We start from the raw sequence: 16,209 nt of genomic DNA on the forward strand, positions 1-16,209 counted from the left end.
AAGTATAGAAATGTCTTCAGAGATTCTGTTACCAACAATCCCTGTTTCCGAGGAAAGTTCTATCTCGGCCATCCTCACGCCCGAATCCGCAACTGCGGAGGAAAATAGAATCTTGCGGCTCCGCATGCTGGAAATGCTTGATGACTGGAATAATGAGAAAGAGCCGCCAAGCATCGTCCCTGGATTCCCTGAGTTATTCTCCAGGACAAGTGGGACTTCTAATGTCCCCATAAGCTATTCTGCTACCCCGTTTGGATACCCAGCCATTTCGGCCTTCTCTGCTGGATCGCCCTCTGAGTCTTATCCCCGAGTGTCAACACCGGATGTAAACGCAAACATCTTTGCTACACCACCTTGCCCGATCACGGCACAACCTGCTGCATACAAGCCGACTTTTGACTCGTCCTCGTTTACATTCCAAGCCCCATCTTTCTCAATGGAACCAACTAGGTTCGCCACCAGCACTAACCCTCCACAGCCTCAGTGCGAGCTTGCACCTGGGCAGGATCAGAACCCCAGAATTGCTGAACAAAATGAGATGGCCAAAAGAATGAGAAGCCTTGAACAAAGTTTGAAGAACATGCAGGTTCGAGGGTGAAGCCTCCCATGGATGAGGTGGAAATGTTCACTACTTTTCTCCAGGCTCAAGAGTCTAACTATTTCCAAAACATGATGTCAGCCATGGGAAAACCGTTCGTAGAAGCGATTAAGATTGGAGAGATGGTGGAGAATGGTCTGAAGACGGGTAGGATTTTGAGTCAAGCAGCCATAAGGGCGACCTCCCAAGCCGTCCAAAGCGGGTCCGGAGGAATGGCAAGAGGGAAGAAAAAGGAAGAAATGACCATGGCAGCCTCAGAAGCAAGAGAATATCGTAATCCCCGGCCCCGTTTTCCGGAAAGAACCCCACAACACTACTACCCCCACTCAAATCTGGCATATGCTCATCAACCCTATATGGTCATGAACGCCCAGCCTTATGTCCAGCCACCGCAACAAGCCAACCGAGGCCAAGCTCCACCTCTCAGAAATCAGCCTCCTTACCGCAACCACTATAACCCACAACCTCCGCAAAATAACTTCCGCCCTTAGGAGCCACCTAGAAGGCGGACTTTTACGCCTATCGGTGAACCATACTCTACTTTGTTCCCGAAGCTAGTCCGGTTGGGTTTCCTACAGCCAGTCCCTCAAACAAGGCACAACCCGGCATCACCTTCTTACAAAGCCGATGTTAGGTGCGTCTATCATTCAGGAGCGGAAGGGCACGATATAAATGACTGCTGGTCGTTGAAAAGAGTGGTCGAGAATTTAATAGAGCAAGGGAAAATAGTGCTAAGAGACGAGGAGGTCCCAAATGTGACTAACAATCCATTACCTGCTCATAATAATGGGCCGCTGATCAGAATGATTTGCGAAGACAAAGAATTTGACCCTGCTTTGAAAGCTATAATCGCCATTGTTGACTCGGGGAAAAAGCCTGAAACAGCCCAGGAATCAGGAAAAGGGGAAGAGGCCGGTACTGTAAAGTGCGAATCCGAAAAGAAGGTGGAGAAGAAAGCGATACCGGTAAAGGATGGAGTTCTTTACATCCCACGAGGTCGAGCAGAGAAGCCGCAGAGCTTCGAGGTCAAAAAGGCAAAACCTATGTACGTACCAAAAGGGGCCTATGTGGTTCGGGGGACGATTCAACCACTTCGGCTAAATGAGCCAGTGGTTATCGGACGCGTGCCACAAAAGCCGATGACAAACCCGTTCACAGTACCGTGGAACTATCAGAAGACGTTGGTAACGTACAAAGGTAAAGAAGTCACGGGGGAACTTCCCGAAAATACTGTCATTGGAAGGTATTCAAACACCCAAGAGCTGAACAACGCCACACGAAGACGCTTCCCACCAAAGAATCCTGTAAGCGTTGAAGAAGCGGAAGTGTTCTTCCAACAAATGAAAATGCCGGATTATGAAGTGATAGAACAACTGCGCAAGTGCCCCGAGCAAGTGTCCATGCTATCATTGTTGATGAGGTCGGCCGAGCATCAAAAGGTCTTACTGAAAACCCTGAATGAAGAATACGTGCCAGTTGAAACCTCAGTTGAACAACTGGAACGGATGACAGAAAGGTTCTTCGCCGTTAACCAAATCTCTTTCAGCAAGAATGACTTACCTCCAGAAGGAGCAGCTCATAACAAAGCCCTGCATCTAACAGTTAAATGTGAGGACTACTATGTCAAGAGGGTGATGTTGGATGGAGGTTCAGGTGTTGACATTTGCCCGCTCTCCACACAACAAAGAATGGAAATTGGGACCGGAAGAATCCGACCCAATAATGTCTGCGTAAGGGCTTTCGACGGCATCAAGAGAGATACCATGGGGGAGATAGACCTGTTGTTGGTCATAGGACCAGTCGAGTTTGAAGTAACCTTCCAGGTGCTCGACATGGATACATCCTACAATTTTCTCCTCGGCAGACCTTGGATCCATGCGGCAGGAGCTGTGCCTTCCACTCTTCACCAGATGGTGAAGTTTGAGTACGAAGACCGAGAGATCGTGGTCCATGGAGAAGACGAGCATGCTATTTATCGGGACCCATCCATCCCATATCTTGAACCAAGAGAAGGGAGCGAACACACGGTCTATCAAGCTTTCACGATTGTACTAGCAGAGCAGCATGAAGAGGGAATACCTTGCCCCCAGCCTTTCTTGTCTAACGCCTCGGTTATGGTGGCCAAAGAGATGATCCGGCACGGATTTAGGCCAGGGAAAGGGCTTGGACGAACCCTGTAGGGAATAACAGAACCCATCACCTTGCCGACCACCAAGAAACCTTTTGGACTAGGTTTCAAACCCACTCCAGGAGATGAAGAGTGGGAAAAGAAAAGGAAAAATGAGGGTTGGAAATTACCTCGACCATTGCCGGATTTATATGAAACTTTCATCAGGCCAAGGTACACCGAAGAAGAAGACGATGAGATCTTCACGGTTGAGGAAATCGAGGAGATATGTGGGGAAATGAGAGAAATGCTCTACGAGACTCACATGGTTCAACCAGGTGAAGGCACAAGCACTGTTGAGATGCTGTACGTGGGGCCGAACGCCAAACTTCGAAACTGGGAGGCCACGCCATTCCCGACTAGACGGAAGTCCGGGTAGACCTGTCCCGCCACCTTTCCTGTGTCACAAGTTATCTCCAGGACATAACTTGAACGTTTTCTTCCTTTCAATTGTTGTTTTGAATTCCTAAGTTGTAAACATTGTTGTCTTCCAACTTCCCAAAGAAAATAAAAAAAAATCATCATTGCTTTCCCATTTTTTCTTTTGTTCTGATTTTTGTTATTTTTCCTTTTATCTTTCCTTTCAGTTATAATAATGCGGCTTTAAATATGACATGCTTGCGGACTTCACGCCCAGATCACAACGAGCTATTTAACTGTGAATTAATGAACCCAGAACCAGAATATGATGAAGAAGAAGCTTTTAGGGAAATAAACCGAGAGTTGGAACATTTTGAGAATAAACCTAAGCCAAATCTGAATGACACCGAACCGGTTAATTTAGGAACTCCTGAAGAAATCTGGGAGACCAAAATAAGCATTCACACGGACAAGAAAACGCGAGATGCGATAATTCAACTTCTTTTTGAATTTAAAGACGTGTTTGCTTGGTCATACGATGACATGCCGGGATTAGGTGTTGATCTAGTGGTTCATAAATTGCCAATTCATCCTGATTGTCCTCCAGTTAAACAAAAGCAACGAAAGTTCAAAACTGAGGTCAGTGATAAGATTAAAGAGGAGATCACCAAACAACTGAAAACGGGAGTGATTCGGGTAGTCCAGTATACAATATGGTTGGCAAATGTGGTTCTAGTACCGAAAAAGGACGGGAAAACTCGGGTATGTGTAGATTACCGAGATTTGAATAGAGCAAGTCCCAAAGATAATTTCCCACTGCCCAACATCCACATCCTCGTTGATAATTGCGCCAAACACGAGATACAGCCTTTCGTAGATTGTTACGCTAGATATCATCAGGTATTGATGGATGAAGAAGACGCTGAAAAAACTGCCTTCACCACGCCTTGGGGCACCTACTATTATCGGGTCATGCCATTTGGTCTGAAGAATGCTGGGGCTACTTACATGAGGGCCATGACTGCCATTTTTCATGACATGATGCATCAGAAAATAGAGGTGTACGTGGACGACGTGATAGTCAAGTCCAGGACGCAGGATAATCACATCTAAGACTTGAGAAAGTTCTTCGAGAGACTGAGGAAGTATGACTTGAAGCTGAACCCAGCCAAATGTGCTTTCGGAGTTCCATCGGGCAAGCTTTTGGGCTTTATAGTGAGCAGGAGAGGTATCGAATTAGATCCAACAAAGATAAAATCTATCAGGGATCTACCTCCCCCAAGAACGAAGAAAGACGTGATGAGTCTGTTGGGCAGATTAAACTATATCAGTCGATTTATTGCCCAGCTGACAAGCACGTGTGAGCCCATATTCAAGCTGTTAAGGAAAGATGCGGCGATCAAATGGACGGCTGAGTGTCAAGAAGCCTTTGATAAAGTCAAAGAATATCTTTCGAATCCCCCAGTTTTGGTCCCTCCAGAGCCAGGGAGACCGCTGTTCTTGTATCTGACAGTCTTGGAAAACTCTTTCGGTTGCGTCCTCAGGCAACATGACATAACCGGAAAGAAAGAACAAGCGATCTACTACTTGAGCAAGAAATTCACCGGCTACGAGGCCAAGTATACTCTGTTGGAAAGAACGTGTTGCGCTTTGACATGGGTTGCTCAAAAACTGAGACATTATCTTCAAGCTCACACTACCTTCCTCATAAGCAGGTTGGATCCTTTGAAGTATATATTTCAGAAACCAATGCCTACTGGAAGACTGGCTAAGTGGCAAATCTTGCTTACTGAATTCGACATAGTCTATGTTACTCGCACGGCAATGAAAGCCCAGGCGCTAGCAGATCACTTGGCCGAAAATCCGGTCGATGAGGAATACCAGCCATTGAGTACCTACTTTCCAGATGAAGAAGTAAACATCGTAGAAGTGGTCTCGGAGGACGCTCATGTTTGGAAGATGTTCTTTGATGGAGCCGTGAATGCCAAAGGTGTAGGGATCGGGGCAATTTTGATTTCGCCTTCTGGTCAGCATTATCCCGCCACAGCTAGACTGCGTTTCTTTTGCACAAACAATACGGCTGAGTATGAAGCCTGCATTATGGGCATGCATATGGCGATCGATCAGGATGTCGAAGACTTACTGATTATGGGAGATTCTGACCTGATTATCCGGCAAGCCCAAGGTGAATGGGAAACTCGGGATGTCAAACTTATCCCTTACCGACAGCACGTGGAGGACCTCGGCAAGCGTTTTAAATCAATAGAGTTCAGGTATATCCCGAGGTGTCACAATGAACTGGCGGATGCACTTGCTACTCTGGCTTCAATGCTACCCTACCCGGGCAACGCCCACATCGATCCTTTGGAAATCCAAATCAGGGAAAGACACGGTTACTGCAATGTAATCGAGGCGGGATCAAATACACAGCCTTGGTACCATGACATCAAGAGGTTCCTGAAGATGCAAGAATACCCCGAGCATGCTACTGGAGATCAAAAGAGAACCATTAGGCGGTATGCAAGTGGTTTCTTTCTGAGCGGTGAATTGTTGTACAAGAGGACCCCGGACCTCAACCTACTAAGATGTGTCGATGCCGAGGAGGCGAGAAAGATCATGCACGAAGTACACGCAGGTATGTGCGGACCTCACATGAACGGGTATGTCTTAGCGAAGAAAATCCTTCGAGCAGGTTATTACTGGATGACCATGGAAAAGGACTGCTTTAGCTTCGTTCGGAAGTGTCATCAGTGTTAGGTGCACGGTGATTTGATTCATGCACCTCCCACGGAACTGCATCCCATGTCTGCACCTTGGCCATTTATTGCCTGGGGCATGGACGTCATTGGACCAATCGAGCCAAAGGCTTCAAATGGACACAGATTTATACTGGTTGCCATCGACTACTTCACAAAATGGGTAGAGGCTGTCACTCTCAAGTCGGTCACTAAAAAAGTTGTAGTGGATTTTGTACACTCAAATCTTATCTGTCATTTCGGTATTCCTGCGACTATCATTACAGATAACGCAGCAAACTTGAACAGTCACTTGATGGGAGATGTATGCGAGCAATTCAAAATAACGCATAGGAATTCTACTCCTTATCGGCCAAAGGCCAATGGCGCTATAGAAGCGGCGAACAAAAACATCAAGAAGATTTTGAGGAAAACGATCCAAAGTTCCCGACAGTGGCATGAGCAGTTACCATTTGCATTGTTGGGATATCGCACTATGATACGCACGTCAGTAGGAGCAACTCCTTATCTTTTGGTTTATGGGACCGAGGCTGTGATACCAGCAGAAGTAGAAATCCCTTCGCTTCGAACCATTGTTGAAGCAGAAATCGAGGACAGCGAATGGGTTAAGACTCGATTGGAGCAGTTGACTTTGATTGATGAAAAACGAATGGCCGCAGTTTGTCACGGACAGTTGTACCAACGAAGAATGGCCCGCGCTTACAACAAGAAAGTCCGACCCAGGAATTTCGAAGTAGGTCAGCTGGTATTGAGGCGTATTCTGCCACATCACCAGGAAGCAAAAGGGAAATTTGCTCCAAATTGGAAAGGCCCATACATCATCAGGAAAATATTGTCGAGAGGAGCGTTGTACCTAGGTGACATTGAAGGAAATGATCCCGAAACAGCAGTAAATGCAGACGCGGTCAAAAGATACTATGTCTGAGTGACGTCCCAGCGGTCCTGACACATTTGAAATGCTGAAGGTTTTGTTCCCACTATCAACTCTCTCTACAGGCCTTTGAGCCGGTCACAAAAAAAAAGAAAAAAAAAGAAAAAAAAACAAACAAAAACAAACAAAACAAAACATTGATTCGAAGCCTGAACTACGTTTGACTTGATTCCGAAAGGATACGTAGGCAGCCTCTCCCTGAGGTTCAGTCACACCACCAATAAAATCCCATTTACCCTGAAATTGAAACCGGGGCACGTCAAGCGGTTTAGAAGTTAGTATCATCTACCTCTCTTTACCAAGCATAAGCCTTCAGATCAATTACCAAAGATAGCAGGAAGCCAAGAAGCGTCACGAATGGAGGCCGGCACACTCTAAATTGAGAGAGATAAAATGAGAGAGTCTCGTCGGTGAAAACCTTCGGGCACCGCGAGGCGACGGGAGTAGAGAAACCAAAATGAGAGAGCTTGTTTAGTAAAAACTCGCAAAGAGTGCTATCAAGCGATGACAGGAAGAGAAATGAGAGAGGTCAGCCAGCGAAAACCCGCAAAGGGCGCTATTGGCCGAAAGAATGACTCCACCCAAGGAGGTCTCGGCAAAGTTCCACCGGTTTGGGATCACAGATCCGTTTTGGTTCGGGGAAACGCAAGTTCATTGAAGGTCAGGCGTCCAGTCCAAAGAGCATGTCATGTCCATTTAAAGCCAGCATTGTCTTCCTCAGATAAGTCTTTCTCGTCTCGAAAGGGACACTCCTTTTCTGAAATTTGCTTTCTCCTTTCTTTGTTTTTCTTTGAATCCCTTTCATGTTTAACCCCAAGTTCCAGATATGCCGGAAAGGATAGGTGGCAGGTTTGGTTTCACGGAATTCCGTTTCATGGAGGAAAACACCTCGTTTCGTTGGTACGTTTGTCCAAACCTGATGAATCATGATGTTTAACTGCGTTCAAAGTAAAGAGGAAAGAGAGAAATTTCCCCAGCAAGTCCGCCTCGTACAAATCCCCACAGGGTTTCCCTTTGTACAAATCCGCACAAAGAATCCACTACATAAATATTCCCCAAAGAGTCTGCCCCAACGAAATCCACACAGATTTTCTCTCTTGTACAGATCTCCACAAGGTCTTCCCTTTGTTAATAATAATAAAAAAAAAAAAGGATTTCCCCAGAAAATCCCCAGCGAGTCCTTTTGTAAAAATTCCCCAGCGAGCTTACCCCAACAAATCCTGGAAAGTCCGCTTTGAAACAAATCCCCAGCATGTTCCCGTTGTACAAAAATCCACACAAAGAATCCACTTTGTAAATATTCCCCCACAGAGCTTCCCTTTGTACAAATTCCCACAGAGTATCCCCAATAAAATCCCCGTTGAGAATCCCCAAGCAAAACGGGACACAAAAAGGGGAGCATTACAAGGAAAATCATCACGGAATTTAGAAATACAAGCCTGAGAAGTCCAAAAGGGTTTCGCCATTTGAATCCAATCAATGACAGGATTTCTCAACAGAAATAAGGATGCAACAAAGCAATGGGAACAATCAAGGTCACCGAACCAACCGCCATTTCCGAACTAACAATTGTTCTTTGTTTGAGAAGTTGAAACAGGTATAATCCAAGACAACCGTGCAAGAAGCAGGTGTCACCCAACGAAGAAGGTACATGAGTACAAGAAACAGTTTGGCAATAAGGAATCCACTCGAGAGGTAAGTTTCCACGAGATTCCCTTTTATCTTCTACTAAAATAAGAAAATTCAAAAAAAAAAGAGGTCAGTTAGTATCCTCGAACTTTGTCCCCAGCCAGTCAGCATTAGGGTTTTAAACCCTAAACTGATCTTTTCCTTCAGTCAGCATTAGGGTTTTAAACCCTAAACTGAACTCTTTCCTTTAGTCAGCATTAGGGTTTTAAACCCTAAACTGAACTTTTCCCTTTAATCAGGATTAGGGTTTTAAACCCTAAACTGAACTTTTTCCCTTTAGTCAGCATTAGGGTTTTAAACCCTAAACTGAACTCTTTCCTTTAGTCAGCATTAGGGTTTTAAACCCTAAACTGAACTTTTTTCCATTCAGTCAGCATTAGGGTTTTAAACCCTAAACTGAACTATTTCCTTTAGTCAGCATTAGGGTTTTAAACCCTAAACTGAACTTTTTCCATTCAGTCAGCATTAGGGTTTTAAACCCTAAACTGAACTCTTTCCTTTAGTCAGCATTAGGGTTTTAAACCCTAAACTGAACTTTTTCCATTTAGTCAGCATTAGGGTTTTAAACCCTAAACTGAACTTTTTCCATCCAGTCAGTATTAGGGTTTTAAACCCTAAACTGAACTTTTCCTTTAGTCAGCATTAGGGTTTTAAACCCTAAACTGAACTTTTTCCATTCAGTCAGCATTAGGGTTTTAAACCCTAAACTGAACTTTTCCATTTAGTCAGCATTAGGGTTTTAAACCCTAAACTGAACTTTTTCCATTTAGTCAGCATTAGGGTTTTAAACCCTAAACTGAACTTTTTCCATTCAGTCAGCATTAGGGTTTTAAACCCTAAACTGAACTCTTCCCTTTAGTCAGCATTAGGGTTTTAAACCCTAAACTGAACTCTTTCCTTTAGTCAGCATTAGGGTTTTAAACCCTAAACTGAACTTTTTCCATTTAGTCAGCATTAGGGTTTTAAACCCTAAACTGAACTTTTTCCATTCAGTCAGCATTAGGGTTTTAAACCCTAAACTGAACTCTTTCCTTTAATCAGCATTAGGGTTTTAAACCCTAAACTGAACTTTTTCCATTCAGTCAGCATTAGGGTTTTAAACCCTAAACTGAACTCTTTCCTTTAGTCAGCATTAGGGTTTTAAACCCTAAACTGAACTATTTCCTTTAGTCAGCATTAGGGTTTTAAACCCTAAACTGAACTCTTTCCTTTAGTCAGCATTAGGGTTTTAAACCCTAAACTGAACTCTTTCCTTTAGTCAGCATTAGGGTTTTAAACCCTAAACTGAACTTTTTCCATTTAGTCAGCATTAGGGTTTTAAACCCTAAACTGAACTTTTTCCATCCAGTCAGTATTAGGGTTTTAAACCCTAAACTGAACTTTTCCTTTAGCCAACATTTGGGTTTTAAACCCTGAACTGAACTTTTCTAGTTAGTCAGCATTAGGGTTTTAAACCCTAAACTTAACTTTTTCCAGTCAGTCAGTATTAGGGTTTTAAACCCTAAACTGAACTTTTCCATTCAGTCAGTATTAGGGCCCCAACCCTAAACTGAACTTTTCCCCAAATAGTCAGTATTAGGGTTTCAACTCTAAACTGAACTTCTCCCCAGCTAGTCAGTATTAGGGCTCCAACCCTGAACTGAGCATTTTTACCTTATGGCAATATTAGGGATCCAATCCCGAAGTTGCATTTTGTGGTCCAATCCCTTCATCAACTTTGTAAACTTCCCGGCAACCAACTCACGAAATTTTTCCTAGTGAAACTGGGGCAGAAAATTTCGTTCATTTGTTTTTCCCCGCAGGTCTAACCTCGAGGCGCATGGATCGAGATGACCCACGAGATGAGTCTCAACCCAGAATAAAAAGGGGGAAGAAGAAGAAGATGTCCCGAGATACCGGAGAAAATGGAAGGCGGATCGCTCCAAGACTTGATCAAGGTTCCGAACTCTGCCAATCACGTCTCACTCAGTATCCCAGGGATAAGCAAGCACCTCCAACTCGCAAGCATCAAGATTCGGATCGAAGTCTCCAAGAAAAATCAGCTAAGACCTAAGATCAAGTTGCAAAAGAATCATAGATAGGAATCTTGTAACCAGCAGTTGACATGCATATAAGTATTCAGTTCAGTTTTAATTTTTCTTTGGTTGTAATAAGGCGGTCAGTAAAGCAACAATGACAACAGCAACAGCAGTAACAGCAAGCATTGCAATCCCATGGTAGTCCCAGCTGCCAACATTTCCCGAATTGCATTGACCTGATTCCTGTTTAGCCCAGGATATGTAAGAAAACTTCGAAGCAAAGATTCGGTCAAATCTTTCAAAAAAAAAAAGTGCTTCACACGGAGTTTTCCGATAGACAAAAATCGCTCATATCCGCTCACTTTATCTTTGCATGAAAACTCTTCGTGTTTCCGAACAAAGAGGGGCAGCTGTGAGCACGTGATTTTTGTTTTACGCGACAATCACTCCAAAAGAAACAAAAATAATAGCAATCGGTCTTGCTGTACAATTTTTGGATTTTTACGTGGTATGTTGTTAATTATTTATGATTTTTGCCCATTTTATTTTTATTAAAACAAAATACAAAAAAAATGTATCGTGTGTAGTTGAACCGTAATTGGTTTTAAAAGGAAAATCGTAAAAAATATGCGTCTTTTATTCTATTTTTTGTTGTCATTAAGTGATTTTATTTTAATTAAATGTCAATGTGAGTGATAATTGTTGTTTTGAGTATTAATTAATTTTGGTATGATTTTATTAGGAATTTTATTTTTTTTAAGTTGTAAGAAGGAAAACATTGGATTTGGGCCATAATTTCAAATGAAATCAGGCCCAAACTCATACAAATGACCCAGTCCAACCAGGCTTTCTGCGAGATGCCCCAAACGACGTCGTATGGGCGTCATCCTTTTGAGCCGTTGATTGATTCAGGGGAACGGCCTAGATCAGACCAATCCTTTACCCAAACGACGCCGTATAAGGCCGTCTAATCTCAGTCGTTCAAGCCGGGCTGATCTAACAGCCCTCGTTCCATCCCCTTCACCCATTATCAAACCCGACCCAATGAAACCCAGCCTGATCCACCCCAGTATGAAAGCAAACGACATCGTTTCACTTAAACCTCCAGATCCAGGCCGTTGATCTCGATTGATCTAACGGTTGAGATCAGGCCATCCACCCCATATATAAGCTTTCCACCCGTACCCCACCCCCTATCCAAATACCCCTCCTTCGTCCTCATCCCTTCCAACAGACCCAACCCCGGAACCCTAGAGCCGCCCCCCTTTCCCCTCACCAAAAACCCGGCGGCATGGACGCCGGTGACCCCCACCTTAACACCCTAGGACTACCTTGACACCCTGAACATAGATCTGCAAACCATTGATCTCGAACCTTCCCCCATCGTCTCGAATCTTCATTTGAAGATTCGAGCAGAACCTCGACTTACACCGATGTACCCCAGCTTCACACCAGACAGTCCCCGAACCTCCCTCGTGACCAAACCATGCTTGGTTTGGTCCGAATCTAACCATGGAAACCCAAATCCCAAATCTACCATCTATGAACCCCAGAAACCCCAAGCCTGGTCTGTGTCCGTTTGAGCTAAAGTGATTAGGGTCTAATGGACCTTAATCGAAGTGTTCTCAGTTGAGAACACTTCGATTAAAGTCCGTTCAACCCCAAGAAGGTTCATTTCAAACACGAGATGGTTTTCTGATTTTTTTCAAGGACTTTAAAGTAGGTGTGTTTTTCTTTCCTCGATTCAGTACATGTGTTGTTAAAGGTCTGGTCGTATGGCCAAATGTTTTGTTTAATTTGTGTCTTTTAAATTTTATCAACTGTTGTTGTCCACCTCTGTGTTTGATCGAGTCTGTCTTCTATTCACTGATAATGTGTATATGTGTATGAGCTGTGCAATCAATTGAACTTTGAAATTGACTGATTAATTGATTTCACCAGTACAACTTTTGCTTAGTCAGTACAATTTGAATTGTAGGTTGATACTGTTAGAGTTCTGATCATGGCTTTCGATTGTATATGTTGTAATTAGTATAGTCGAGTCGATACACATCGTCAATAAGTTCAAAGCTTTGAATGATAATAATTTGATTGGGTTTTCTGTTGAAATCCTACTTAAATCAAATTAGGAATTGAGTTTAACTACTTATAGTTGTTGTACTTGAATCAGAAATTTAAGGGTCTTGGTCTATAACTGCAGTCTGAATTGGGGGGCATGTGCACTTGTGCACAACATGTGCATAAAGGCCTTTGTTAATATGAAGAATAACTTGACAGCATGTGCTGTTAGGTTATATTCCTGCTGCCCAAGTCTGCTTTTAGTTTAATAAGCCAATTAAAAGGGCTGTCAGGAATCTCATGGGAATGTTTCATATTTTAAAATGTTGAATGGAAAAACAGCAAGAAAGATAAGGTTTCTGATGTGTTTTAACAGGCTGTAGATAGCCTGATGTTAGGCTATAAAAAGGAAAAAGAACTTCCATTAGTGGGGGGACTGAGATTGATTTTGAGGACGGAATTTTGAAAAGAAAAAGGCAGACAGATTTTTAGACTGAACTCAGATTTTTCGAGACTTGATTGTTAGATAGATATAGACACATACACAAGAGAGAAAAACACACAGAAAAATCAGAAACTGTTTCTTCCTATTTGTTGTTTGGGCTTCATTTGTTTTCAGCCTTTTCAATCAATTCTGATTCTTTGAAGTTCCAATTGAGTTTATTGGTTGAGTGTTTTCATTGGTTTATTATTGGTTTTGGTCTGCCTGGAGTTTTGATTCTACTCCATTGTGTGCTGCTGTCATTTGGCTACTTTTTCTATCGGCTATAGTTGCATTCTTGCACTCAAGCCTGTTCTGCTGTTTGTTCTGTTTGCTGCTGTTACTTTGTCTGCTGCTGTTACTTTGTGCCCCGCTGCTGCTGATTTTCCCCATCTCTTTCCTCTTCTCCTCTGCATTTTCAACATTCCAGGTACACATTTCGAGTCTCATATTGGTGTAACTGAAACAGTTTGAAAGCATGAAATGAAAGATGTTGAAGAAGTTTAAATATCTGTTGTAATACTCATGGTATATTGATGGGTTTGTATAATTGACTAGTTTGTAATTCAAAAGCAAGAAAGGAAAGTTAATTGATATTTAACTGAGTTTTAGTCCTTTTTTTGTGTTTTGGTTTATAGTTATTTGTACAAAGTATGTAATTGTACAACCCATAGAATGCATGGATAGTTGACATAGTGACTGACTAGATTCCTTTCTGCTATAATATGCATAGGATAGAATACTTCTGACTTTATACAACGCATTTCTGTTTTATTTTTAGTTTCTTTTATTGGGTCCCGTTAGGCAGTATGTAGGATCACGTTCGAATCCCATTAGTAACAATGTTTAGAAGTTATTTCCCTTAATCTAGCCCAAAAGAGTTTATTTAAATTCAACTCGAGAAATGTTTGGAGTAAGTGTAGTGTTCCATCAGCTTGTATGTAATTTTATCAAATTAAAAGCATGTTCCATGAGGTATAATATTTCTTCACTTAGTAATAATTAATCAGATAATTAGTAAGAATCCGGATTTGGCCAAAGTATATAATTGAATTAGCATGTATCTTTTTCTTCTATATTTTTTAGAGACAAACACATTAGAAATGTAGCCACTTTAGGATATCCCTTTTTTTTAAAAAAAATAATGAGATGAGCCTCGTGCAAATAAAGATACACATTGCGGGGCCCTCAATAATTAATCATAATAAATATTTAGAATTTAGGATGGACTGTCCAGTGAATTTCTCCGCCTTCTCCAAAGACAATAACGCGTTAGACTTTTTAGGCGCGGTTTAATTAAATTACATTCTTAAATTCGGGTGCACATTGATGTGACCCAAATCCCAATCTCAACGGAGCCGAAATGTGTTAACAACTACGGGTGCATTGACTGTGACGTGGTTCGAGATGCATTTTCACGACGTTACAATTCTATAAAAATAAATGACAATAATAAAAGCGGTTTAAACTTAACAGAAGCACGTAAGTCATAACATGTATTTAAATCAGATATTTAGCCATTATAACAATTTAAGCGACCGTGCTAGAACCACGGCATTCGAGGGTGCCTAACACCTTCCCTCGGGTCAACAGAATTCCTTACTTAGAATTTCTGGTTCGCAGACTTCATTCGGAAAAGTCGAAAATTTCCTCGATTTGGGATTCAAGATAAACCGGTGACTTGGGACACCAAAAGCCAAACCTTTCCCAAGTGGCGACTCTGAATTAAATAATTAAACCCATTTCGAATATTGTCACTTAAATTGGAAAAACTCCCCTCGCGCATTTTTACCCTTCGGGGCGAGGCGCGCAAAAAGGAGGTGTGACAACGTCATCGTCAGGAATTATTACTGAGGTCTCCTAGCTCGTGGCCTCGTCAACAGGGAACCCCCATCTTCCTCTTCTTTAGAGTCTTCTTCTTCAACAGTTTTCCTTTTTGCAGAAGAAGAACCCAAGACTATTTCTTGGGCTCTTTCTAAAGAGATACGGGTTCCCGAAGGAGTACAGGTTCCCGAAGAGACACGAGAGGCCACAACTGCTTCAGCAGTAACTAGGGGTGTCAATGGATATTCGAAAACCGACCGAACCGTACTGCGCCGAACCGATTTTTAGGTTTCTTTTTAAGAAACCGTAGGTTTTTCTATAAATCTATAACCGCACCGATAATTAGGGTAGGTTTTTTATTTTATAAAAATAAACCGAAAAAATACCGAACCGTACCAAATAAATTTTACATGTAGAAAATATATTTATTTAGTAAGTTTAAAAGTAATAATGCATTAAATTTTCTTTAAGCCTTGGAATTATGAAAACTATTACAAGCCAACAAGTAATTAAACTCAAAATACTAATTCCTAAAACCTATTATTCTACTTCTGCTTAAACTAAGTTATTTCAAGTATCTTTATTAGCAAGACCCAAAGTATTCTAGCGATTATGAGTAGCAAACTACAATGTATTGAATATGTTTCCTTTCATATAATTTGGATTTATCTTTTTGAATATTTAATCTTCTATAGACTTTATTCTCGAGTCCCAACTTGGTATATCTTTCAACTCGTGTGATTTATATTTTCTTTGCCTTTGTTTGATTTCTTTTACGCTGTTGTAGAATAGTTGATGGATCTATACTCTAGTCATCTCTTCTTCTTTTTTTAATTCATCTCCCTTTAAACAGTAAAAATGTCTAGAGAATTTTGCTAAGTCCTATAAAAGAACGTATGTTATTGCATTCTACTTCTACTGGTGAATTTTACATGATATAAAAAAAATACCGGAAATTAACCGAACCGTACCGATACCGAAGAGAAACCGACATGATTGGGACGGTTTCGAAAAGTTTAATTTTGGTCATACATAATAGAATAACCGAAAAATTGGTATGGTACAAATTTTATAAAATAACCGGCCGAACCGAACCATTGACACCCCTAGCAGTAACTCCTCGAATAGCAAATCCTGATAAAAAAAAGGATGGAAGTTAGAACCATAAAAAAAATATATACATGCGTGAAAGATGAAATAAAAGCTCTTACCATGAGTCTTTACTTTCCAACCGTAACGGTTAGAAAGTGTTTTCCAAGACCTACCATCTATTGGTGCGGCCTTCAGCAATTTATCTACCCAACCACGAAAATTGGGAATATTTTCC

The sequence above is a fragment of the Nicotiana tabacum genome, chromosome 1, assembly GCF_000715075.1.
Source record: "Nicotiana tabacum cultivar K326 chromosome 1, ASM71507v2, whole genome shotgun sequence".
NCBI classification, from domain to species: domain Eukaryota; kingdom Viridiplantae; phylum Streptophyta; class Magnoliopsida; order Solanales; family Solanaceae; genus Nicotiana; species Nicotiana tabacum.